Genomic DNA, 26596 nt, shown 5'->3' on the forward strand with positions numbered 1-26596 from the left:
TGCAACATAAATTCCCATGATTACCAAATTTGGTAACTGTGACTCTTTTCAGTAATTACAGTAATCTAGATTTATACCCGGATTTATTTATAACACAGTTGTTGAGTCCATAATTTGTGTAAAATAAAATAAATAGATTTCATTAGAATCTAAAGATTTCTTTAGAAAAAAATTATTTATTATTATTGCACAGCATCTCCATATGGTTCTAAGATTCATCATGGGAAATTCAAACTATCAAAACTGTAATAAATTTAGTTTAATCCTTTATCCAAGTGCGAGCAAACAAAGTTTGCACCTGAAAGTATCTTCAGGACTGGGGTAAGGTGGTACAATATCAAAACTGTATCTACCCTACCTCTCCTCGAAACCATTAACAGACAAAGTACTCACCACTAACTCAACAAACCCATTCCATTCATTAATCACTCTCCAAGGAAAAAATCTAGTCCTCATGCCCTTGCTAACTACCCTTACCCAACTTATAGGAATTATCTCTTGTCCTGTCCCCACTAGCCAAGTGCTGAAATATTTCCTTTGTATTAATCCTATAAAATCCTTTAAGTAACTTAAATATGTTTTTATCATATCTCCCTGTTTTTCTCCATCACCCAAGTTTTGCACTCCACAAACCCTAAATCTATCCTCATAGGGAGCATTTCAAAGACCAATCACAATCTCAGTCATCTGACTCTGGATATCCTGTGAACTACCCTGATGACTTTTGCAGTATGCCTTCTACCCCCATACCTTCATTAATTTCCTGGAATACTTTTGTACACCAGAAAATCAAGTATTTTCCTCAATGGTACAAAGCACGTAATCTTTGTATCCCAAAATGCATAACTTTACACTTTTCCATATTAAATTCACCTCCATTATATTAAAGGGATAAAAATCCTATGTTGTTATATAGCCAGTAAGTGAAACTCAAGATCGAGAAATACGATCTATGAGTTTCAATGCCGAAAAACTATCGGCAAAGGCAATTCGAAGCAAAGGTGGTGCAAGCTCCCTCACTATTCTTGATATTTTCTCATAATGTAAAACACAGCTCCTAGGAGATGTAATACTGTCATTACATTATGAGGAGAGGTCACTACCCAGACCGGTTTCAACCTTTTTTGAGGTCTCATCAGTGAGTAGGTGGACCTGGAAGATATCAAAGCTTAGTGAAAAGAACTTACATATCTTCACTATACGAATGCCATAAAGGTGTGCTTATATTTTGTAATTAAAATGAAAAGCCAAACGGCTAGGTTTCTGGCAACTTAATAGATATTAAAGGGATAAAAAGGGGATGTAATGACAGTATTACATCTCCTAGGAGCTGTGTTTTACATTATGAGAAAATATCAAGAATAGTGAGGGAGCTTGCTCCACCTTTGCTTCAAATTGCCTTTGCCGATAGTTTTTTGGCACTGAAACTCATAGATCATAGTTCTCGATCTCGAATTTCACTTACTGGCTATATAACAACATAGGATTTTTATCCCTTTAATATCTTCTAAGTCGCCAGAAAACTAACCGTTTGGCTTTTTGTTTTAATCACCTCAATTATGTTTTGTCCATACTCTATACTCTATTTAAATCATCTTGCAAACTCCCTACATCACAGTGATTAACTATTACCCTACCCAACTTTGCATCATCAGCAAACAGCTGGATACTGGTGTCGACTGGTGTCGAGGCTAGCTGGTGAACGGTCGTGCTATCGGAGAGCTCCTGAGAGATTTGTGTTTTTTGTTGATTTACTGGTGTTTTGGATTCAATTTAATGGACTTAAGTGTTTAATTTTGGTATATTATTAGAGCTTTATTAACGTGGTTAGTGTACTAAAGTGTTTTATAACATAATCTATGTCGGAAGTCGCCGCTAGATGAATTCGTAATGAGTAGTGTTCGTGCAAGCTCCAGATAAGATAAGTATCATTTTCAGTTATCGATACAAATTACTTAATATTGTGTAGTTTTGTTTTGTTTGCCTTGCGTATTTTAGTGCGTCTATTTTTGGTGTGTTATAACGTTTAATTTGACAAAACACGTTACAGATAAATATGGCACCTGTGCGTAGGAAAATGGCGGCCAGTAATGAAGGTTCGCCATCGTTATCAAAGAACGGTAGCATAAAAGAAATGAGTCAGTGTACTAGCTGTGAAATGTACGCTTTGCGGAGTGCGGTCGGAGTGTGGTTAGATGATGATAAAGGTTTGAATGTGTGTAGAAAATGTAGGGAGAATGCGGAATTGAAGTGTATTTCGGATCGTGAGTGTGATATTTTTGTCAACCTTCAAAATGAAGGAAATAGGGATATGACAAGAAACGGCAAGGTTGTACATGAAAATTGTGAGAGTGTGAATGTAGAAAGTGTGAATGATAGTATAAATGGTTTCTCAGAGAACAAAAAAGATGAGATAGATGCATTGAGTGAGATCGCGTTGTTGAATAGTGCGATAGAAAGAGCAAAACAACAGCTAGAGTGCATGAACAAAAGTAGACTGAATGAACCAAGCAATAATAAAAGGTATGACAGGAAAAATAGACGTATGAATGTGAACATGAACAAAATGAAGGATAGAGTGCTGTATGGAGACTCGTTAGTACGAGGTGTGTTAGTAGAGGATTTGACAAAATCGTACCAACCTGGTGCGACCATAAAGGACGTAACTGCGTCTATTAGAGAGCAAAAGGAAAGGGTGAAAGAAATGATTGTTGTGGCAGGTACGAATGATTTGAAAGGAGATAAAATGGAAATGATAGAAGACCTGAATGAATTGTTTGAGGTAGCAAACGAAAAGAGTGAGAGAGTTAGAATGATTAGTCTTTTGCCACGGTATGACAGTGAAATGTTTAAAAGGAGGGCTATAATTGCAAATGACTTTATGCGTGGGTTATGTATGACGAGTGGTGTGGAATTTGTGGATGTGTGGAGTGAGTTTGATGGGCGAAAGGATCTACATAAGATGGATGGCTTGCATTTGAATGGTTACGGTGTAAGAAGACTTGAGAAAGTGTTGCTGAATGTAGTGGATGTGCAAATTCAGGGAAACTAGATTTGTTAGGGGGGGGGGGTAGAGATACAGTCCTTATGGAGGCAGTTGAATGTAAGAATGAATATAATATACCAGAGCAAATAAGGACAACAAATCTGAGTGGGATAGTTAATATAAGGCATCAAGGTGGGGTAGGGGCTAATGGGGGTCTTAAATTCATGTACACTAATACTAGGAGTATTAGGAACAAGAAGGAAGAGTTTTTGGCCATGGTTGGCACTTCCAGACCACAGGTTATAGGTATTAGTGAAACATGGCTGACTGTAGACGATATAACTAGTGGGATTGAATGTGATGGGTATAGTGTGTTCAGGAATGACAGAGAGAATAAAATGGGGGGAGGAGTATTGTTGATGATAGCTGATGAGCTCCAGCCAAGGAGAATAGAAATTGAATTGCAGGATAGAGAAAAGAGCACATTTGAGGCCATTTGGTGTGAGATTGTGGCTAGCAGAACTAAATATACAATTGGGTGCTGCTATAGACCAGGTGATGGAAAAGATGGTGGTGACAGTATGCACAAGCAAATAGAAGAAATGGGTGGAAGGAGGGTGATTATTATGGGAGATTTCAACTATGGTCGCATTGATTGGAGTGAGGAGAGAACACACGGGAGGAAGGAACTGGATTTTATGCGGTTATTAAGGGATAACTATCTGCGACAGCATGTAATGGAAACTACTAGGGGTCAGAGAGTGCTTGAACTAGTAATTACATCTGAGGATTTGGCTGTAACAAATATGACCACATTGCCACCAATCGGTGAGAGTGATCATAGGGTCTTAACTTGAGAGGTGGCTAAAGGTGTAGAATTTTCAATTAAGACAGGGTACATGTGGAATTATCGGGCGGGAAAGTATGACAAGCTTAGGAGTTTGATTGGTTCAGTGCCATGGCATGTACAACTGCAAGGACTAGAAGTTGATAGTGCATGGGAGGTAGTTAAGAAGTGCTTGCATGAAGCAATGGCTGACTGTATACCTAGAGTCCGAATAATAAATCAAGTAGGGGTTAAATGGATGAATAACACCATTAAGCTTGAGTTGCAAAAAAAGAAACAACTATGGAGGGAATTTAAGGAGAAGGGTGACCGGCAGGCACATGAACGGTATAAAGCGCAGGCCAGAAGGGTGACGAGTGTGGTAAGAAAAGCAAAAAAGGATTACGAAAGAACATTGGCCATGCAGGCTAAAGAGAATCCTAAACAGTTTTTTAGATATGTAGCAAGTAAAAGAAAAAATGTACATGGCAGATTGATTTTAAAGAATGCCGATGGTAGGGAGGTAACTGAATCAGTTGAGATAGTTGAGTTACTGAGTGAGCACTTTGCAAAAGTATATCATCCAGGTGGTGACATTGCAGAAACGAATAAACCAGTAGATTATACGGGAATTGTGGTTAATGAAGTGGAGGTGAGTAGTCTATTGCATAACCTCAATGTCAATACATCTGTGGGATTGGATGGTATACCAGCTCGTGTTGTACGAGAAGCAGCTAAAGAATTGTCAGTACCCTTGACCATTTTGTTTAATTTGAGTCTCGGGTCTGGGTTAGTCCCGAGCGGGTGGAAAGAGGGGAAAATAGTTCCACTGCATAAAGGTGGTTCCAAGACTACTGTTGTAAATTACCGACCGATTAGCATATCAGGAATCATTGTCAAGGTCTTAGAGAAAATAGTCAAGAGGAAAATACAAGATTGGATAGAAGAAAATGGGATACTGTATCGGGGACAGCATGGTTTTGTGAAGGGTAGGTCATGCCTCAGTAACTTGCTCACGTATTATAACACAGTGACGGCTGAACTGGATAAGGGTAATGGGTTTACGGTGATTCTACTGGACCTTGCCAAGGCCTTTGACAGGATTCCACATGGAATTCTAATCAGTAAATTGCAGCATATGGGAATGGACATAAGGTTGGTGAGATGGATAGGAGGGTGGTTGACGGAGAGATATCAGAGAGTGGTTTACTCGGGAGTAGAGTCCACAAGACGGCCTGTGACTAGTGGTGTGCCACAAGGATCTGTTCTTGGACCACTGCTGTTTAATTTGTTCATAAATGATATAGGAAATGATCTGAGAGGAACAGTACATTTGTTTGCGGATGATGCGAAGTTGGGTAGGGCAATAGTGAATGCAGATGACGTCAAAATTTTGCAGGATGATTTGGATAGATTGGAGGTCTGGGCTAAGGAGAATGGATGTCAGTTTAATGTGGCAAAATGTAAGGTTATGCATTTTGGGATGAAAAGATTGGCGGCAGTTTACTGCATTGGTGGAACCCTGCTCCAGGAAATTGATGAGGCACGAGATTTAGGAGTGTTGGTGGATAAGGAATTGAAATTTAGGGGACACATTGCAAAAGTGACCAAAATAGCTCATCAAATCACTTGGTTGCTGAAGAATACGTTGACAAGCAGAGACAAGCAGGTTATTGTTCCTCTCTATCGAGCCTTGATAAGACCCCATCTAGACTACTGTGCTCAGATTTGGTCACCTAGGTTTCTTCTTGATGGGGAGGAGGTGGAGAGGATCCAGAGGCGAGTGACCAAGATGATAGCAGGTCTGTGGAATGAACCTTATGAGAACAGGTTGAGGATTTGTGGGTTGCAAAAATTGGTTGATAGGCGGAGGAGGGGGGATATGATTGAGACATTCAAATTACTGAAGGGTTTCTATAAAATTAATTCAGAAGATATTTTTGAGAATAGGGCTGGTTGTGGGAGGACTAGGGGACATCCATGGAAACTGGGCAAAAGTGTGGTTAGTAAAGGTGTTAGAGCTGGGTTCTTTACTTTTAGAGTAGTGAATGAGTGGAATGCGCTCCCTGAGTCTGTAGTGGATGCTGTGACAGTGAATGAGTTTAAGGCGAGGTATGATAGATACTGTATGAATGTCAGATAGTTGTGATGAATATGATTTGGGGCCTCCCTCGATGAGTCTAATGACTCCCTGGAGTTGCCCGTAATAATAGTAATAATAGTAATAATAATATCTCCTTCCTATATAATTTATGTACAAATTAAACAGAAGTGGTCCAAGCACAGAGCCTTGAGGCACATCACTAGTCACCTGCCTTCTCCTCCATATACTACTTTTTGGTATCTGTCCATAAGCCACCCTTTTATCCATATCAGCAGATTCATATCCATCCCCCATTTGTTGCAGTTTGCATAACAGAGTTCCATGTGACATTTTGTCAAAAACGTTTGTAAAATCCAGCAGTATCATAGTGTAGCCATTCCCTTTACCAACTCAGCTGTCACTCTATTATAAAAAGTGAGTAGATTATTAAGGCATGACCTACCTTTCACAAAGCTATGCTGGTGCTCATAAAATATCATATTCTTATCCACCCATTCCTGAATTCCCTTTTGACAAACTTTTCCAGTACTTTTACCAAGATTCCAGAGATACTAATTGGTCTATAATTTGCTACCACAGGCTTAAATCCTCCTTTATGTAAAGGAATTATTTTGTCCTCATGATCTTTCCTATGATAATGGGAAAATGGAGAATGAGACCTATTTTCTATGGTCCAGCAGAAGGTTCTACTAAGAAGAGGAATAGCAAAGGCAGTCGACAGAGCACAGTAGGGTGGGAAATTAATACTAGATATACAAAAATGTGTTGGGAAAATCTGGAGAAAAGAGCTAAAGAAATAATAATGGTAAGTAACTGCTGAAGAGACAAGGACAAGTCATCATTAACACCATGTTCCAACATAAACGAAAGTACAAATGCACAAAAGAAGACACAAGAAATAAAAAAAAAAGTCTATGTTATTACTGACAGCAACATCTTCATGTTGGTTCAGGACACAAGGAAAGGTTAGCAAAATCAGTGTTTGTGCATGGACACAAAGGAAGACAGACAATTAGTCTGTCTTCCTTTGTGTCCATGCACAAACTCCTCTATATATAATTAGCCCATGACTAGGCTAATTGTATATAGAGGCTAATGACTTCACATCACTTGGATAAAAGATGAAACCAAGAATATAATTTCTTGACTTTCATATTTACAAATTTAGGGACACAAAACACACTTGTTGAAATGATTATTTTACTTATTATTAATAAAATAACACTTGACGTTTCAACCCCTGTATTGAGGTCATCATCAGAAAATACGTGTATATGAAGACAAGCTGCATGTTCTTGCACTCTACAAAGGTAAATTGAATATACGCTGTTAATTGATCTTTTACTTAGACTGAACTCTAGTGGTTAAAAACAAAACAAAAAAAAAACAATAAACCCTGCTAAAGTTCTCCCGTACTAAGCTTTTCTTCTGGACTTGTACTGTTCAGGTTGCTATTGAATGTTAAAAAAAAAAAAAACTTCACCAAGTCTTCTTGTATTGAGATTTTTCTTTGGCTTGTTCTGGTTGCTATAATGGTTGTAAATGGGTCCTCCACATTCTTGGAATGGTTAGACCATCATTTTTGTTCAGATTAGGATTGTGTTCGAGTATTTCACATGCTTCTTTAAATTTCCTCTCGAACCAGGTTTTGGTGCGGTGTAGGGACTTGGTACCTTTCCAATCAATTCTGTGGTATGTCTGGAGTGTGTGGTCTGAAAGGCCGGTTTTTCCAAAATAGAGGTATTTAATGTGTCGTTTGTGTTCATCCTTCCTAATTGGGATGGTTCGCCCTGTTTCCCCTATGTATGGTAAGTTACACATGCATTGTATTTTGTAAACCCCTAGGTGAGCTAGGTGTGGAAGAGGATCTTTGGAAGAACTGAGTAAGTGTCTTAATTTTGTCAGGAGTTTAAAGGTGGTTTTGATGTTGTATTTGTGTAGTGTTCTGTCTATTTTTTTCAGAAATGCCTCTAACATAAGGAATGGCAATGGCATTCTTGAAATCTTTTTTGTTTTTAGTGATGTCTCTGTGGAGGATCTCGTGAATAGATTTTTTACTGTATCCATTTTTTATAAATGTATGGTTGATGATCTCGTATTCATGGTTTAGAGCTTGCGCATTTGAACAAATAGTTTGAGCTCTGTGTTTAAGGGTGCTTATGACATCTAGTTTTTGTTGAGTGGTGGTAAGAATATTTGTGTATGTACTGGCCTGTGTGCGTGTGTGTGGGGGGGGGGTTGCGGTAGACTGAGAAGGAGAGACAGCCTGAGGGAAGATGTGTGACAAGTGTGTCTAGGAATGGAAGAGAGTTGTTTTTTTCTATTTCAATGGTGAATTGGATATGTTTGTGTTGTTTGTTTAGGTGGCTAAGAAATGTATGTAGTGCTTTGTGGGCATGGGCCAAATACAAAAATATCATCAACGTATCTGAGCCAAATTTTGGGCTTTAGGCACGCTGACTCTAGAGTTCATTGCTCAAAGTCTTCCATATAAAAGTTAGCTATTGGGGGGGAGGGGAGTGGTGAGCATATGGCTTCACTTCTTTCTGAAGATAAAAATTGTTTTGCCACACAAAATATCCGAGCAGAGAATGTGGGCAAAGAGGGCCATGATGTCATGTGGAAATATGTTCTGTAGGAGCACAATAGTATCGTTGATCAGGACATTGGTGAAAAGGGCAGTTATGTCAAAGCTGACTAATAAATCTTGATCGTTGAGTTTAATGTTTTTAATTTTGCTTATGAAATGTTGTGTATTTTTTATGTAGGAAGGGGAATGACCTACCAATTCCTTGAGTGTGGCTGCTATTTTTTTGGCTAAGTGATAATTCTAGCTGTCGATTCCTTCAATAATCGGATGTAGTGGCATGTTTGTTTTATGTATTTCTTGCAGGCTGTAAATTCTGGGCGAGCAGGCATAATGAGGAGTCTTTGTAGTTTCTTCTGGCTATGTGTTAAAGGATTTAATTAATTCAGTTGTTTCCTTTCTGATGCGTTTTGTTTACCATTTGGTAGGTGTTGCGGTCCAATACCAAATTGTTTATTTTTTCTATGTAGGTTGTGCAATCTAAAACAACAGTAGCATTCCCTTTATCTGCTTTTGTGATTATAATGTCCTTGTTATTTTTTAGGGATTTGACAGCCAGTTTTTCCGTTTTGTTTAGATTGCTGCTTAGATTTTTGTTTGCGTTTAGTATGCACAATGTTTCCATACATATTTTGTCAGTAAGATTGATGGGGAGGGATCTTAGACCTTCTCAATATGATAAATGATATCCAGTTTGTTTACTGACTTTGGTGCAATGCCGTAGTTTAGGCCTTTTTTTTCCAGTTTTTTTTTTCAATAGCAACCTGAACGGTACAAGTCCTGAAGATTCAGATGCTTTTGTAAAATGTCTTCAAAGTGATATTTGGTATGCTAAAATAGCACACTAATTACTTAAACAGTGTTAATACAAGTATCCTTCACCCATGCATCCAATTCACTATGGAAAAAGAAAACTCTGGTACTTTACCATTTTTGGACATCCTCCTTACTAGAACGTCTTCTGGTACCTTATCTATAAGCATCTTTTGAAAACCCACATTTACTGGGAGATGCATTCACAAAAAGTCTGCGCACCACACGTCTAAAAAATTTGGCATTCTTAAATCTCTAATTCATAGAGCACATAAAGTTTGCTCTTCCCCAATAATCTTACCAGAACTTTCCATCATTAAAAAGTTAATGGAATCAAATGATTACAACTCCAATCAAATCCAACAGATACTTGACTCTTATGTTCCAATACCTACAGCTTCTTCAACAGTCTGCAGAGTTCCTATTCCATACATTCCAGGAATCTCAGAACCTATAGGTAGAATTCTGAAAAAGTATCAATTGATTCCAACATATATTCCTATCAACAAAATTTCTTCTTTATTACCTTCTACAAAGGATAAAGTGTCTTCGTATCTTTGGCTGACATTTACCAAATACCTTGCGAATACGATGTCTCTTATTTTGGACAAACTGGCCGTTCTTTGGAAAAAAGAATAAAAGAACATCAATATTATATTGATTATAACAAACCTCTGAAGTCTGGTCTGGCACAGCACAGTATTGACTCTACTCATAGTGACAAGTGGGATAAAGCTGTTCTCCTTCATAGATGCAGATTCAAATATGAATGCTTATTCAAAAAAAGTTGTGAAACTATCTTACACCGACCAAATTTAAATAGAAATGACTGTCTGTCTCTCTCAAAGATCTGGGAGACTTTTATCTTACGTAAAAAACCATTTATCTTAATAGATTAAATTTGTTAATTTCTATTATTTCCTAGCACATGGTAACAATTGTATTTTAATAGGTGATCCACTGAACGTTTTGCTTGTATTCCATTCCTATTACTGTAACAGACACTGAAGATGTACTATTAATTTTAGTACGAACTATTTGTCATTTTACTAATTAAAGATATCACTGTGGTTTTTTATGTGTTATACACACCTGAAGGTGTGTATAACACAACTTCACCTTCTTCATAATGAATAGTGTTATACACACCTTCAGGTGTGTATAACACTATGCATTATGGGAAGCGGCACTACCCAGACTGGTTTCGACTTTCAACAACTATCTCTAATCCAAAGTATTTTAATAATCAGGAGTTACACCTTATCACCTACTTGTATATGAGAAAATATGAATTCTATGTTACTTTAACCTCAGTATCTCTTCTAGGTCTGTTTCTCACTAATGAAACCTTAATAAAGGTGGAAACTGGTCTGAGTAGTGACCCTACCCAGATAGTTGAGATAGGGATGTTGAGTTAGAGAAAAAAACCTCAATAAAGGTTGAAACCAGCCTGGAGATCTACAGGTCACTCTACAGTGACTCTTTCTGTAATGCATGGTTTTATACATGTCCAAAAGGATGTGTACTTTGCATTATGAGATAGTAAGGCAATTAATATGAAGTCATTAACTTCTATATAGAAGTAACTTAGTTGTGAAGATACTTCACACAGAAACCTTTGTTTGCTTATGCTCGGATAAATGATGAAACAAGAAAATAATTTCTTGACTTCTTTAATTTGATTGTTTAAAATATGAGGGAAGGTGTCATATTAAAATTGTAGATTATCATCTCAGCTCATCACTTAATGCTAAAGATGCCATATTCCTAAAAATATTCACAGGAGTTCTTCAGAACTTGTTAACTGAACCAGATAGATTTATCTATGCTGATAATGTCATACTTTTAAATAAATCCAGTACCTGTCCAAAGAATTCCTTAATAAATGAATAAACTCAATAACTGTAAAAAAAAATTTGCACAAAAAATCAGCAATAAAAATTGAAAGGATTGTGTAAAGAAGGCACTTCAGATAAGTTTTCGGACTAATTAATTGTAAATAAGTCTCTGTTTACATGTAAAAGTTGTAGTAGAAGTTGTGCGCTTGCAGTGTTTGTAGTGTGGGGACTTGTTTAAGTTTGTTTACAAAAGCTCTAAACTTAGAGCTGAGTATAGTAACTGGCAAAGGAAAGAGTAACTGCCAGTGGCTTTGTCTTTAGAAGAGGTTAATTTTGATTTTGGTCTTTTCATGAAATGTGAGGTGTGCTATATGTATTCGTTAGATTATGTAGATAAATTATAGATATTTAAGGTGATGGAAGGAGGGTGTGTGTGCAAAGTGTGATCTAAGTAAAGGCTTAATGGACAGTAATGTATCAGTAACTGCAGGTGTTAGTAGTGAGAATGCCTCAAGAAGGATGAGTACTTGTCTGAGAGCAAAGAGAGATAGTGTAAAACAACAGCAAAAAATTAGTAAAAAATGAACAAGTAATCTGCTGAACTTGAACAATCAATGGTAGTAAGAATGAGATGAAAGCAATACGAATGTAGCGGAAGTTGAAAAACAGAGTTCAATTAACGGTAAGGTGGTGAGCAGCATTGACGGCGAACAAGCATGTATGACTGACAATAAAATGGAGAGTGTGAATGGCAACAAAAAAAAATAATGAAGATTTGAAAGCAGACTTGGTGAAGATGAGAATGGATGGGGAGTAAAATGAAGAGAATTGTAGATATGCATAGAAGAGGTAGGTGTGAATAGGTGTGAAATGGATGAATGAAGAGATAAAGAATGTGATACACAGAGGGGGGGGGGGGAAGGCATTATGGGAAAACATAAGAAGAGTAGGTAAGAGTAGCAAAGGTGAAGTATGAACAACAGTTAGTTAATGAAGCAAAAAAAAAAAAAAAATTCTATGGAGTTTTTTCGATATGTAGCCAGCAAAAAAAAAAGAGTCATTATGGAAAGATGACACTGATTGGAAAAAATGGTATAAGAACAATTACTGTAGAGCAGTGCTTCCCAAACTTCTGAATGTCAGGGGCCCCCTTTGCAAAAATTAAAATATTTCATGCCCCCCCTCACCTTCGAAAAAAAATCGTAATAGAGAGATATATTATTATAATATTTATTGTATTTATATTCAATACAAAACATACACAGTGAATATTGCAAAAATCAAATGCATATATTACATTTTTTGCCTCTTACTGTTTGGTTTTGAAGACGATGCGGGCTGTTCTGGTAAAATATTACTGTCCTTTTTTTTTGAGTCTGTTTCTGCTTCTTCTGACTGTTCGCGGGATTTTTTTTTTATTTTTTATCAGCCACTTATCCATCTCAGGGTTAAATTTTTTAACGTAGAATAGATCAAATAATATCACCACTTACCGATACTGGCACACCACAGGCTGATAACATGAAATTAGTGAATATTACCTGAATAAGGAAATCCCCGGACCAGGAACATTTTTCTCTCTTGTGACTTTTCTCCCTTTAAGGTAATTAAGCCTAACGCGAAACAGACAGCAAAGGCAGGTTATTAAAACGTGCATATGATTCTGCCATAACATTCATTATATATATAATATTACTTAGTTTTAACACTTTTACGAATTTTAACACGTTCGGTTGAATTTTATTGCTGCCTTGGGAAATCGAACTCACACACATCTAATTAATAACAATAGTTTTTAGTTAGATACTGTGTTTACCCATACAACATATGGTTTTGTTTCAGTCTACAGCATAGTTTCTGTATGAGGGGACATGTGATTCATTAATTAGTGTGTTTTTATCCCTGTTGCCTCTAATTGCACTATTTCTTGAGAAATATATTACACAGACTCCTCATACCTTATTCACTGGCATAATAAAAGTACTTGTTTTTATTGCCTCTGCAGTATAGTGGCTGTTAAGGAGGGCGTGTTGTTTACCACTGCAAGCGAGTTACTATCTCCCCACATGAACTTGTTTAAGCTTTTTTTCATGTGTGAAGTATATGCGAAACTTTTATTGGTAACAAAAAACTAGTTCGGATGACAGTGATAATATAAAATGAGTTTTGATATGTATATAAAGTCAATATCAACAGTCCCTTATTACGAACCTGTGATGAAAGGGACAGGAAGATTTGGAGCTTCCCTGGAGAGCATTCGAAGTAAATACAATTAACCACTGCTTTGAAATGAAACACATGAATAAGCAATATTTACTAATATTCATTAAACGCCGAAATACGCAGGCAGCAAAGTTTGTGAACCAACACCAATGTGTTAATTTTTCCATTAAAATATAAAAAATAACAAAAAAGAAATAATAAATAATAAAAGTTAAATACGTTTCTTTTAAAATAAAAAAATCTACTTAAGTCTTAAAACATTTTAAATTTGTTTTCATTATTTCACAGCCCCCCTCAACAAAACCTATGGCCCCCAAGGGGGCCGTGGCCCACAGTTTGGGAAGCACTGCTGTAGAGGATATAGTCGAGATATTAAATGAGCAGTACATAAAAAAGTTTTTCATTTGTGTGAATGTGACATCATGGAGAGTTTGAGAGCAGTGGATGATGATGAGGAGGAGAGACTGACTGTAAGTGTGCAAGAAGTATATGGGGAAAATGAACAAACTTGATGTTAATAAGGCTGTAGAATTTGATAATATATCACCACATATTTTGAAGGAATGTGCCAGGGAGTTGACATCTGCCTTGACATACAATATTTGTTTAATATGAGTCTTACAATGCATTAAGTTCAAAAGGAGTGGAAGTGCAAGATTGTGCCGCTTCATAAGGGACATGACAGAACTCAAGCATCAAACTATAGGCCTATCTGTTGTTATTGTAAAGTGTTGGAGAGACTGGTGAGAACCAGGATCTAGAATTAGGTTGACAACAGTAGTAGTATCTTTGAACAGCATGGATTTTCTAAAGGGTGGTCATGTTTTAGTAATATACTTACTTATTACAATAAAGTGACAGCTTTATTGGACAAAGGAGATGGACACACAGTAGTATACTTAGATTTTGCAAATGCTTTTGATAGATGACAGCATGATCAGTTGATAGTCAAACTAGAGCAGGTGGAATTGGATGCTAGACTAGTGCATTGGAATGGATAGTGGCTGTCCAATAGGTATCAACAAGTTGTGTATGAGGAAGCAATATCCCAGAAGGGGAAAATCATTAGTAGTTTCCCTCAGGGGTCTGTTTAAGGGCCATTGCTGTTTAACTTGTATGTTAATGATATTGGGAGAAGATTTGAATGATGATATTCAACTGTTTGCACATGATGCAAAGTTGGAATGAACTATGAGGAGTACAGCATATGTTTTGGCAATACAATAAGACTTAAATAAGTTAAGTGAATGGACAGTGTTGCAAAATGTAAGGTTTTAAAATTTGGGAAACAAAGATGGATGTAGAATTTATGCTTGGCAGGGTTATATTGTTGGAAGTGGAGGAAATAAGAGATCTTGGGGTGATAGTGGATAAGGATCTAAAATTTAAAGGGCACATTGCCAGAAATGTTAGGATACAATGAATTCTTGGTGTGATGCAGAAGACACTGACTTGTAGAAATAAGGAGATTCTTGTTCCATTGTATAAGGCTTTGATTAGGTTACATATGGACTACTGTACATAGATTTGTTCACCTGGTTTTCAAAAGGACGAAGGGTTGTAGGAAAAGGTCAAGAAGCAACTGACTAAGGTGGTTTCTGATCTCTGGAATGTTGAATATGAAGAAAGGCTGAGAAGATGCAATTTACAGTCTAGTGGATAGGAGGTGATATGATAGAGAAGTACAAGTTATTAAGAGGTTGTTATAGGATCAATATTGAAGAGGTTTTTCATAAAAATGGAAGATAAAGGGAGAACAAGAGGTTATCCCTGGAAGCTGTATATGGAATGCGTGAGCAAGGGAGTAAGAAGCAGGTTTTTTGCATGCAGAGTTGTGAATGCATTTAAGGCAAGGTATGATGAACTGTGTGTATGACAAAGGGACTTCCTACATGAGTCTTTGACTCCTGCAGTCTTAGGTTAATAATAAAATAATAATAAAAAGACAAAGAGTATAGACAGGAACATGGAAAATATCAGCTTCATACTGATTGGTGAATCTATACAATAAATAAAATATTTTAAGTATAGTTTCTGGGAAAATTCCCATGTTACTCCTCTTAAACACTATTAATATAATTACGGCTATTATAGCCTGTTTATTTTAGGACGACCGAAATGGTCTACACCCTGTTAACCCCTGACCCAGTTTCCACATAAGTATACCCTTCCCCTTCGTCCCCCCCCCCACAAAAATGCGGCCCTAAACAAAATAATATATATATATATATATATATTATTCATAGTAACCCGGGTTTCCAAACTTATTTTCCCACGTCAAAACACACCCCCGTGTTTCTCCCCCCCCTCTTCTCATCCCCCCATTTATAAACAACCTTCAGCAGGATCATGGAATTGGAAGGCATCGTAGAATCAAAACAAGGTATGTACAAAATTTTCCACCTCTTTTATTCTGCCACAATTGCCTTCTATACTCACCCATAATGCCCTAAAAATATATATATACCCCTTTTTGAGTAATGATAGCCAATGTATTTAAATAAGGGACACTCCTAAACAAAAACAGGCTATAATAGCCGTAATTATATTAAAAATATTTTAAGCTATTCAGGAACATCCTTTAGTTCCAAGAATTTATGGAACACCAAAAATCCACAAACCCAATGTTCATTATGTCCTTTTGTAGATGGGAGAGATTCTCCAACCTCAAACTTATCAAAATATATGTCAAGCCTGGTAGACCCACATAGGAAAATCAGAATCATATGTGAAAATAGCTTACATTTTATTGAAAGGGTAAAGAATTTAAACATGGAACTTTCATATATCCTGACCAGTTTAGATGTTAGCTATGCAATCGAGGTACTTGGCGAAGCATCTGGAAAGATTACAGAGCAGGGGGGAGGGTTGGTGGTGGAATAATAATGTATACGAAGCAGTCGCAGCTAAAGGAAGACAAAGCAGAAGTGGGATGAGTCAAGAGTGGAAAAGGACAGAGAGGAGTACAGCGATAAAAAATTAGAAGCCATGAGATTGTTTCACAGGCGAAGGCCATGGCATATTAAGATCTTTATGATCAATTAGAAACAAAGGAAGGACAAAGACAAATTTATCCATTGGCAAAATGTACAAATAAGGCATCAAAGGAGATCTTACATGTGAGGCAGATCAAAAACTCTGGAGGAAGAGTATTAAGAAGGAATGTGGATATAAGAAACAGATGGAATATACTTTGAAGGGCTTTTGAATGAGGAAAATGTGAGGACTCAGAGAAAAATGGCAGCCTTATGAGAGGATGGTACAGAACATCAGTAGAGTGGAAGTGAAGGAGGCTATAAAGAGGATGAAGAATGGAAAATCAGTGGGCTCTGACAGGATCCCAGTGGAGACATGGAAGGCACTGGGGGAAGAGGGAATTGACCTGCTGTAGTACCTGTTCATAAAAGTTTGCCAACAAGTACTGTTGTCCCTATCTACAAGGGTAAAGGGGATGCACAAGACTGTAAGAATTACAGAAGAATAAAGTTGATGTCCCACACAATGAAAATTCTAGAAAGGGTTCTTGATGGAAGATTGAGGCAGGAGGTGGAGAGTGCAAAGGAGCAATTTGGCTTCATGCCTGGTCAATCGACGATATGTGTTATCTTCGGGTTACAGAAGATCGGAAGATGATTCGAGAGAAACAACAGGAGCTACATCTGGTGTTTATTGATCTGGAGAAAGCGTACAATAGAGTGCCAAGGCAAGAAGTCTGGAGGTGTCTGAGGGAGAAGGAGGTACCAGAAAAATATGTGAGCTTGGTGCAGGAGATGCACAGAAATGTGAAGACAAGAGTTCAGACCTGCCTTGGAGAGACAGAAAGTTTTCAAGTGACAGTTGGTTTGCATCAAGGATCAGTATTAAGTCCTTTCCTGTTTATTATTGTGATAGAGGTGGTGGAAGAAGATGCACCTTGGACAATGTTATATGCGGATGACATCTTGCTGTGTGCAGAATCAAGAGAAGTGGCAGCTAAACTGGAAAGTACTGGGGGAGAGAGAGAGGTATGAAACTGAGCAGAAGTAAGTCAGTGTATGTATATTGCAAAGTGGATGGCAGCCAAGAAACAGATCTGAAGCAGGAAGAAAATGTCATCAGGAAGGTGACTTTAGATACTTAATTCAACAATGAAAGAGGATGGTGAGGCTGAGAAGAAAGTGGGATGCAGGATATAAGCAGGATGGAGGAACTGGAGAGAGATGGCTGGAGTGCTATGTGATAAGAGGGTGCCAATGAATCTAAAAGACAAAATCTATAGGACAGTAGTGAGACCAGCTATAACATGTGCTAAGGAAACTGTGGCCCTGAGGAAAAATAACATCAGCAGGATAGAGGTAGCAGAGATTAGAATGCTTAGGTGGATGTGCAGTGTGACTAGAAAGGATCATCTGAGAAATGACTATGTAAGGGGAATGGTGAAAGTTATGAACTTAAGAGCAAAGATACAAGAGGCAAAGTTGAGATGGTTTGGTCATGTGATGAGGAGGGAGGGTGAGTATGTGGAAAGTAACATCATGCAGATGGATATGCAGGAGAGGAGGAAGCGCAGGCAGCCAAAGAAGAGATGGAGGGAGCTGGTAGAGGAGGATCTAAGGATGAAGAATGAAAAGATCTGAGGATGAAAACTTGGATGTGGTTACAGCCCCAAACAGAAGGTTGTGGAGGAGACTCACTAAAACAGCAACCCTACTTAAGTGGTTGTTTATTATTTTAACGGTATAATAGAACACAGAAACTAAGTAAATAATTAATTTATTAACTTGATGCTGATATTTCGCTGGTATTATAACCAGCATCTTCAGAGCACAAAAACACTGTTTGCCACAATACGCGAGACTAAAACAACTTGGTGTACTTCAACAAAATTGTAGCAGCAACACAAAGACTAGAGTCCTGATTTTGGGGCCCTCTATCTGAAAAAAAAAAAAAAAAAAAAAAAAAAAAAACTCTATCATATATTACTAGAGTCCTAGAAAAGTGCTAGTTTTATCTTAATATGACTGTCTCCCAGATCTTCGGCAAGTTAATACAGCCATATCTGTTGAGATTTGGAGTGTGTTTTAGGGCTTCTGTCGCCTCTAAGAACAATCTCTCTGATTTATATGGGTTTCTGTGTAGTACTTTTGTGTTTTTCCAGTTGATCCTGTGTGCAGGGGTATCCAGAGCATGGTCTGCTAGGCCTGACTTCCCATAATGATATTTCCGGACGTATCGTTTATGTTCGCTGATGCGGATATTCACAGTTCTTCCTGTTTGACCGTAGTAGGCTTGATTGCATGAGCAGGGTACTTGGTAGACTCCTGGATGTGATAAAGGAGGAATGCTGTCCTTGGGTGAGCAGATGAGGGTGGCTAATTTGCTACATGGTCTGAATGTAGTGCATAGTTTATGTTTATTGAGAATTCTTGAGATCTTTTCGGATGTACCTTTAATGTAAGGGATGGTGACTGTTTTGTTGTAGTTCTCTGTGGTGGATGGTGGGAGGGGTTTCTTAGGAGTGTTTAGTATTTTGTTTATTTTTTGTGGATTGTAGCCGTTGGCCAAGAAGGTGTGGCGTAAGTGAGTCAGTTTCAGCAGTGAGAGCCTTGTCATTTGAACAGATTGCTCTCGCTCAATGGGTTAGCGTTTTTAATATGCCATATTGTTGAGAAGGATGATGGTGTGATTGTTTGTGTAAGTATCTGCCTGTATGTGTGGGTTTTCTGAAAACTGAAAATGATAAGGAACCATCTGGGAGACGTGTGATGAGTGTATCCAGGAAGGGCAGACAGTTGTTGGCTTCCAGTTCCATAGTAAAGTGGATTTTTGGATGTTGGCTATTTAAATGTGCTAAGAATGTTTTCAATGTCTCAGGGCCATGTGGCCAAATAGCAAGCCCATCATCAACATAGCGTAGCCAAAGTGTTGGTTTGAGAGTGGCTGTATTGATTGCTTGTTTTTCCAGGTGTTCTATGTAAAAGTTGGCTAGGGGGGGGGGGGGGGGAGAAAGGGGGGAGCCCATGGCTGTCCCATCAATTTGTTTGTATATTTTCCCTTTCCATGTGAAATATCCTGCATGTATTGTGAATTTGAATAGTTCAAATATATCAGGGGGGAAGTGTGACTTCAGTAGATTGAGGGTTTCTATTACCCCCCCCCCCCCCCACCCCCCCCCCCCCCCACCCCCCCCCCCCCCCACCCCCCCCCCCCCCCACCCCCCCCCCCCCCCACCCCCCCCCCCCCCCACCCCCCCCCCCCCCCACCCCCCCCCCCCCCCACCCCCCCCCCCCCCCACCCCCCCCCCCCCCCACCCCCCCCCCCCCCCACCCCCCCCCCCCCCCACCCCCCCCCCCCCCCACCCCCCCCCCCCCCCACCCCCCCCCCCCCCCACCCCCCCCCCCCCCCACCCCCCCCCCCCCCCACCCCCCCCCCCCCCCACCCCCCCCCCCCCCCACCCCCCCCCCCCCCCACCCCCCCCCCCCCCCACCCCCCCCCCCCCCCACCCCCCCCCCCCCCCACCCCCCCCCCCCCCCACCCCCCCCCCCCCCCACCCCCCCCCCCCCCCACCCCCCCCCCCCCCCACCCCCCCCCCCCCCCACCCCCCCCCCCCCCCACCCCCCCCCCCCCCCACCCCCCCCCCCCCCCACCAATTCAAATTCACAATACATGCAGGATATTTCACATGGAAAGGGAAAATATACAAACAAATTGATGGGACAGCCATGGGCTCCCCCCCCCCAGCCAACTTTTACATAGAACACCTGGAAAAACAAGCAATCAATACAGCCACTCTCAAACCAACACTGTGGCTACGCTATGTTGATGATGTGCTTGCTATTTGGCCACATGGCCCTGAGACATTGAAAACATTCTTAGCACATTTAAATAGCCAACATCCAAAAATCCACTTTACTATGGAACTGGAAGCCAACAACTGTCTGCCCTTCCTGGATACACTCATCACACGTCTCCCAGATGGTTCCTTATCATTTTCAGTTTTCAGAAAACCCACACATACAGGCAGATACTTACACAAACAATCACACCATCATCCTTCTCAACAATATGGCATATTAAAAACGCTAACCCATAGAGCGAGAGCAATCTGTTCAAATGACAAGGCTCTCACTGCTGAACTGACTCACTTACGCCACACCTTCTTGGCCAACGGCTACAATCCACAAAAAATAAACAAAATACTAAACACTCCTAAGAAACCCCTCCCACCATCCACCATAGAGAACTACAACAAAACAGTCACCATCCCTTACATTAAAGGTACATCTGAAAAGATCTCAAGAATTCTCAATAAACATAAACTACGCACTACATTCAGACCATGTAGCAAATTAGCCACCCTCATCCGCTCACCCAAGGACAGCATTCCTCCTTTATCACATCCAGGAGTCTACCAAGTACCCTGCTCATGCAATCAAGCCTACTACGGTCAAACAGGAAGAACTGTGAATATCCGCATCAGCGAATATAAACGATACGTCCGGAAATATCATTATGGGAAGTCGGGCCTAGCAGACCATGCTCTGGATACCCCTGCACAGGATCAACTGGAAAAACACAAAAGTACTACACAGAAACCCATATAAATCAGAGAGATTGTTCTTAGAGGCGACAGAAGCCCTAAAACACACTCCAAATCTCAACAAATATGGCTGTATTAACTTGCCGAAGATCTGGGAGACAGTCATATTAAGAAAAAACTAGCACTTTTCTAGGACTCTAGTAATATATGATAGAGTTTTTTTTTTTTTTTTTCAGATAGAGGGCACCAAAATCAGGACTCTAGTCTTTGTGTTGCTGCTACAATTTTGTTGAAGTACACCAAGTTGTTTTAGTCTCGCGTATTGTGGCAAACAGTGTTTTTGTGCTCTGAAGATGCTGGTTATAATACCAGCGAAATATCAGCATCAAGTTAATAAATTAATTATTTACTTAGTTTCGGTGTTCTATTATACCGTTAAAATAATAAACAACACCTACTTAAGTGGGATAAGCTGCAGAAGAAGAGTTTATGTTATCAGTCTGTTCACCAATGTCCCTAGGAATGATACAGGGGATGTTCTTCAGAAATGTTTTCTGCAATTAGGCTACTCAAACATTGCATTCTGTTGTGGGGGTTGCGTGAGTAAATGAAGCAGACTCCATGCAACAGGTAAGAATGCTTGTTTTAAGATAGGGCAGAGTGGCTTTATACCAATCAATGATGTGGTTTGTGTTTCAAGAATGAGAAGCAAGTTCTGATTTTAATTCTCTTATATGTTACATGTCTTTAACATGTTCCCTCTTTTTTATTTCAAAACTGCTGCAATGTGAGTAATGTAAGGTGAACCACATGAATCAGGAATTATGTAAATACCCAGATGTTTAGAGAAGAGGTTGCAGTCTTTTGGAGATCGAAGGAAGATTATTATAGTTAGTGGATGGCCTGATAGACAACTCTGGGATAGAAACAGTCTTTATAACAAATGTTGGGATTTTGTTTTGGAGGAGGATTAGAAATTAGTATTTCAATATTTGAAGACATGATATTTCAGATTCAAATAACATCCCAAGTTCTACAACCTCCTTCCATCCAAAAATTCAATTTACATTAGAATCAGAGAAAGATGGCAAACTACTTTTTCCTGATGTTCTGATCACAAAAACACCAGGATAAACATTTTCATTGGACATTTAGCAAAAGTCCACACGGGACACTACCTTCATGCTTCATTTTTTCACCACCTATCATAAAAAACTGCCTAACTGACACCTTAAAAAAATAGCAGTTTCTATTTTAAAGGTAAAGACAAACAGAAAAAGAAGCTCCAGCTTCTATTCAGCAAGTATGTATTCAACAGAAATCCTCAACATGGCTCCCTCAAAAGAAACCAAGGGATCATCTTAAGTGTTGTATGGAGGTCATTCATTAGATCTCTCAACATATTTTAGTTCAACTATTCAAACAATCCTTGAAGACAGGTGATGTGTGCCACACATCACTCCCCCCCCCCCTCTCAATCTTCAATATTAATACTCAACTGAGATCTGAGTTTTTTAAAATTTGTATTTAACCTGTATTTCTTATTTAGTTTACCACCATAAAGAAACCACTTGTCCATTCTGGCGAAACTAGTTGGTATTTTTTTATAAAGATGTTATAATTTCAACCGACTAATAATCCCATAATCAAGTAGTTTTGTAACCCAAATTTCAAGATCCATCGTTTAAAACTAGTTTGATCTATAGCTTAAAACTTGTATACTGCTAATTTAATGTTTTGGCTAATTTCTCTCTTCTTCCATAAACATAATCAGTTGATTCTGTTGTCTATTCCCAAATGCAGTTTTCCATCTTCTCTAAAAACTGTACCTAAATAGCTGAAATATTTTGTTTGTTCTATAGGATCTCCTTTCACAATGCAACTGAAGTTTTCTATGCTCCTGCCTATTTTCATATTTTTGGTCTTTTTGTTGCTGATCTTCATGCCAAATTTCTTACATCAGTCATTCAAATTAATTAAAGAAGAATGGAGACTGGCACTGGATGTGTTTAGGAGTACAGTATCATCTGCATAAAGCAAAGTGCAAAGTTTGATATCTCCAATTCTAATACAGAGTTTAATGATACATTCTTTCATAATGTGATCCAGACAGATGATGAATAAGAGTGGAGATAATGTGCATCCTTGTCTTACCCCTGATTTTACATCAAACTATCTTCCTGTATTTCCTTCAATTCAAACTGCTGACATAACTTAAATATAGACTATGTACTACTATGTATAATGTTCTGTTTACTCCATATAATTGTAGTGTTTTGAAATGCTTTTTCCAGAGGTACAAAACTTAATTATAAATCCTTGTTATATTACCATAATTTCTCAACTATTTGTCGTAAAGTGAAAATCTGATCATGACAACTTCTATTTGGCCTGAATACAACTTATTCTTCTCCCAGTTTCTCTAAACCTCTTCCATGCCAGCATAAATCTTACCTGGAATAGAGAGAAATTCTTCTGTAATTCTCACAATCAGATTTATTCCATAGATGGGACCTATTAGACATCAACTCCTATCATCTGGAATTTGACTTTCACCAGGCTTTCCAAATTATGCAGTAGACACTGCAAAACTTTTATACCTTCATATTTGGGCATTTCTAATTGAAGATAATTTATTCCAGATGTCTTTCCACATTTTAGGATTTTAATAGCTTTTTATACCTCAACTACTGATATGTTTGCATTCCTTCGAATATTTTCTACAACTACTACTATGTCAATGCTTGTTTTGTTTAACAGTCTTTCAAAGTAATTACTCCAGACATCCAGAATATCTTTATCTTCAGTTTTTATGTCACTTTTATCATCCCTTTATATCAAGGTCATCATCTGGAATATACATATTCAGTAGTGAACAAATTAATCCAACCACTCACATTTTAAAGAAAATTTTTAATTTTGCAAGAAAATAAGTAGAAAAATTAAAATCAAATTCTACCTAATAATTTATATGTGCCCCTCTGTTCCTAATAGGTTCATTAATTTGCTTAGGGATAGACTCTACCAATGTAGAACACATTTTTCTTATTTCTGAATCTCAAAACAATACTTTTATAATGGATTGCATTAAGTTAACCTTTGTATCACAATTTAATTTTCCAAGTCTTTTTTTATTATGGCCTACAAATTTTCTATTGAGTTAATGTCATTACTTGGTCATTGAAGCATTTGGATGTTGTGATTTTTGAGGAACTCTTTCACTTTTTTCTTCAAAAAAAGTGAAAGAGTTCCTCAAAAATCACATGGAGAGAGATCCTTTTGGAAGAGGAGTTTTTTTTTTTGTCTTTTTGGATCTGTGGGACCACTCTTTCCTTCATTATTTTTTATATATATATATATATATATATATATATATATATATATATTGATGAATTTTCATCATACCGGTAATAGGCACAAGTGATCCTGGACTGTCACATAAAACAACCCTAGAACATCTTTTTAGCTGGGTGTTTAGGAGTTTACTGAAGGTGGGCAAGAGAAATCTTCTCAGTCACTGATTTGTGAACATAGGGCACTCCCTCTTCTTGGACAAAGAAATAGCTCTCATCCAAGAATAGGACCTTCCACTTCTCAACAGTCCAATCTTTGTACACTTTTGGCTACTGGAGTTTCTTTTTCTGCATAGCCTTGGTCAACAGGTTTTTTTTTTTTTTTTTTTTTTTTTTTTTGTCTGTGGGCAGTTCTTCCTGCTTCCAACAATCTCCAATAATGGCCTCTCATATCAGAAACATTAATCCCGCTAGATGCCAAGCTCTAAGTCTACAGTTGGCAATCTTAGAATCATTTTGCTTTTCCTAACTAGTAAACTATCTTTAAGTAAATGTAGAATATATTTTTCTTTTCTATGAGGAGAAAAGGTAACTGTCTCCCTAAACCTCTTTTAAATCGCATTAATAGTCCAAAACCAAAACCACATTCACTGGCAATTTGTCATTGAGTCATGGATGTGTGTTGAGAAAGAGTACATATTTTTGAATTTTCTTGGAGATGTATCCATTTCATAGCTATCAATATGAATAAAATACTATGAATGTCAACTTGTTTACACTATTAGAAATGCACAACTATCAATGAACATCATAGAGACAGTTAAAACATGCAGTACTCAACCAAAATATAGAACTAAAACTGAAAATAGAAAACCAAAACTATTGTGAAATGAAACAAAAACCAAACAAAAAATGTTTAAAAATTCAGCTTGTTTGGATTAATTTGTTTGCTACTGTATATACAAAGAAACAAGCTATGTTACAATCCACATAGCATGCTAAAGTCATGCTAATTTGGTCAAAAGCCATTAACATACTGGTCTGTCCTTCAATTAAAATTAAAACGAAAACAAAAACAAAAAAAAACTTACTAAAAGAGTCCTGGTATCTGTTTGAATATGTAAAGAAAGGCTCAAGTGTAGTTCATTATTCATAATAATGCTTAACAGTATAATCAACACCAAGAGAGAAAAAATCCAGTTATTAAACTCACTGATATTTCACTGATTTCTACCCTGCATCAACAGAGCACAATGATAACTGTGACAGGCACACAGCATTAAACTATTTGTAGAACCAATTTAAACTGTAACTGATATCTAAGAAAGAGTCATTAGGTGTCAGTTAGGAATCAAAAGAAATGCTCAAAGAAAAAGGCCTAAATACTATCAACCTTCTTTCATCCTCCAAACAGGTAATTTGTTATGCCGATGGATCGTCAGACACCAATATGATTAATGGAGGCACAGGTGTTCAAATGCTCAAAGAAAAAGGCCTAAATACTATCAACCTTCTTTCATCCTCCAAACAGGTTATTTGTTATGCCGATGGATCGTCAGACACCAATATGATTAATGGAGGCGCAGGTGTTCAAATGCTCAAAGAAAAAGGCCTAAATACTATCAACCTTCTTTCATCCTCCAAACAGGTTATTTGTTATGCCGATGGATCGTCAGACACCAATATGATTAATGGAGGCACAGGTGTTCTCCTTCTACTCCCAAAAGGTGAAAAACTTCCAATAAAAGTTGGATCTGGGAGAATTGCTTCCAATTTTACCCGAGAACTTTACGCAATAAATAAAGCACTCGAAGCTTACTTAAAATCATCATCATCTCAACAATCTGAGGGAATTATAATTTACAGTGACTCAAGATCAGCTATGGAGGCAATCAAAAATGGTAATACCAAGCTCACACAAGAATGAGTGGGTTTTCAATAGATGGAGAAGGATAATGAGACATTAGGAAGTCTTGTCACTCGTGTATCTAAAAAGGGAAGACTATTATTACTTTCTTTTTTCTATGGTGAAGTTTATTTTAGGATGTTGGCTGTTAAGATGCACCCAAAAATAGATCTAATATGCCTGGACCATGAGGCCAAACAGTAAACACATCATGTACATAGTGCAGCAAAACTGTTGGTTTTAGTGCTGAGTGCTTGGTTTTCAAAATACTCCATATAGAAGTTTGCTAGAAGAGGAGAAAAGAGGGGAACCCATAGCAGTCCCATCTAGCTATTTGTATATTTTTTCCTTTCCAAAACAATCTGTATATATGGTTAATTTGAATTTCATATTGAAAAGAATAACATGTAAGAAAGTTTTAAAGCGAATAAAAGTTGAGCAGCTCTCAGATGTGAACTGTAGACTAAACTACACAAAGATTACTGAAGAAAAAATGAAAGA

At 38.1% G+C, this 26596-nt stretch overlaps 1 protein-coding gene across 1 annotated transcript in view; it reads right to left on the reverse strand.

The window, feature by feature from the left end:
* Positions 1 to 26596, reverse strand: part of LOC150107059 (putative serine incorporator) — a 341534-nt gene that overhangs the window by 166882 nt on the left and 148056 nt on the right. The window lies entirely within an intron of this gene.

Source organism: Typopeltis vanoorti, chromosome 5, assembly GCF_054136105.1.
Source record: "Typopeltis vanoorti isolate ZY-2024b chromosome 5, IOZ_Tvanoo_1.0, whole genome shotgun sequence".
Lineage (NCBI taxonomy): Eukaryota > Metazoa > Arthropoda > Arachnida > Uropygi > Thelyphonidae > Typopeltis > Typopeltis vanoorti.